The following is a 2,256-nucleotide window of genomic DNA, read 5'->3' on the forward strand; positions in this document are numbered from 1 at the left end:
TTGAGATTAGATTGGGGATTCTTCAGTACGGTATCCTTACGGAAAAAGAGGTCGGAACAGGTGAGATCACAATACATTGATGCGCAACAGTAACGTAACTCTGTTGCAGGACAAATCCGTTCCGGGAGTATAACGGTAACGGAATTCCGATTATACGAACAATATATATGCGAATGATAATTTACCTAAATTTATCAAGGGGGCTATATATGAACGGTATACGTTGCAGTAACGTATCTGAACGAAGGCCTTAACGTTCAAGTTACTCTGTTAGGAGCGGTATAGTAGCCCGGCTCTGTGTGTATATGCGTAACAGTAAAGTACCACTGTTATAAGAAGGTTTTCCGAAAGGTATATATACGTAACATAGGAGGTAACCAAAGAAAATAACAAAAAACAAAAAAAAATAGAAGGTAACAAGTAACATAATAACTAATAGTGTGTACGGATCTAGAAATGGGTAATAAATCGGGAAAAACAGAAATAACGGGGCCTGCAAAAGTAATGTTGGAGAAACATGGTGAAATGGCACTGGAGGGTTTAAAACATTGGCATAAAATGGGATTTCCTGAAATGGGGAGTTTTTAGTTCAAAACGGTTAAAAGAGTTAGAGGGCAGGTATGTTGAATTCAGAAAAGAAAAAAGAAAGGTGTAAAAACATGTTGGTATGCATTTCATTTGTGGGTAAGAAAGGGCCAGGATAGAAAAAAAAAATTCAGCTAGGGACAGAGAGTGTAGAGAGTGTAGGGATTTTTAATCAATGTCATCCGAGATGTAGACCAGGACCTGGACTGCACCGGCGGACCGCGTGCGAACCCCCCTCCACCTCCAGCATATGCCGTCGCCCAAGCCGCTGCTCCACCAGCCAACCTGTATCCTGACCTTGCATCAAAGGAAGTTCCTGCCGACGGGTCAACGGGGGTTACCACTCGTAACAAAGGCCAAGCGCGACGATCAACTCATCGGCTTACAGACACACCAGCCAAGCGAGAACCCGTCGCCAGCCGCCTAAAGAACCAGGAATGGCGCTCTCCCCGTCTCCCCGATACGGGGGCGAGGAGGATGGACTGTTATCGGAAGTCCTGAACCCCCAGGATGGCAGCCCGGCATACGTTTTCCGTGCATGGAGACCCAGTGACATTACGAGTTAAGACTCCATAAGGAGAAAACCGCACCGCCGCCTTCCTAAATGCGTTGAACGACGAGATATCAGGAATCCTAGAGAGACACTGCATTGGTTGGCGTACCGCCAGACTTTCATTGATTGTAAGTCACGCCACCCACGCAGAAAACTTCTTGAAGAATAAAGAAAGGAACAATGGCCTGCACGGGCATCGACTGTGGATTATCCAAAAGGCGGAGGTGGGGGAGGACATTCGTATTGACGGGACGCTGGAGCAGGCCAGGTCCAAGGAGGAGGTATGAGCACCATAACACAAACAACACAAACACCCGAAATGGTAGGCTTAACGTCAACGCGCACACAAGCACCACATCCAGATGATTGTATGGTTCTCACCAGCCTTACGCGACCTGATCAGCTCCCACAGACAAGCATTGTTGTAAGTGGAAAAACCACAACATTCCTGGTTGATTCAGGGGCAACACATTCGGTGTTGTCCTCCAAGGAGTGGAAATATATAACAGAATTGAGTGATCGCGTTGTACGTTTGGTTGGAGCGGGTGGCCAACGCGGTCCCGCTCCCTGTACAAGATGGCGATACAAACTCAAACATTCGTTCCTTTTGTCAGACCAATGTCCGACAAACCTGTTGGGTAGAAATTTAATGTGTCGCTTGGGGCTGAGTGTCATTTGCACCGACACGGGCCTCACGGTTACCTCCGATGCAAGCCCCACGATCCAAGCATACTCGTGTGCGTTATGCGCACCGGGATACTTTTACTCGTGGGACTTGCTGCAAGAGGGACCGGGGTCAACAGCTGACATACTGATTAAAAACGCACACCACTGCATGCAGAACCAGCCAGAAATACAGTACATGCCCACAAATGAATTGCATTGTGCTGCCAGAATGTCTTATGATGGACAATTAGCAGAGATTGAGGAACTATGGTTCAAAGACAATTGTAATACAGTTATGTTAATGGGGCAATTGTTGCTCTGGAATGAGAAGTGTTTGTTGTGGAAGTGAGGGGGTTCTATAAAATTCCAGGCTCGACCCCACATGTGTCCCTTGCAAAAAACCCCGATATGACATGGGCTGAATTGGGCCAATGGGCTGTCAGGGGGGGTGA

The 2,256-nt window shown here is 47.1% G+C and overlaps 1 pseudogene across 1 annotated transcript; it reads left to right on the top strand.

The window, feature by feature from the left end:
* Positions 1–456: 456 nt before the first annotated feature.
* On the top strand, positions 457–1,223 carry LOC311345562 (annotated as a pseudogene). Its single transcript has one exon. The product of its transcript is annotated as an uncharacterized misc_RNA (transcript).
* Positions 1,224–2,256: the final 1,033 nt, after the last annotated feature.

Source organism: Micromesistius poutassou (assembly GCF_964030765.1).
Source record: "Micromesistius poutassou genome assembly, chromosome: 6".
NCBI lineage: Eukaryota > Metazoa > Chordata > Actinopteri > Gadiformes > Gadidae > Micromesistius > Micromesistius poutassou.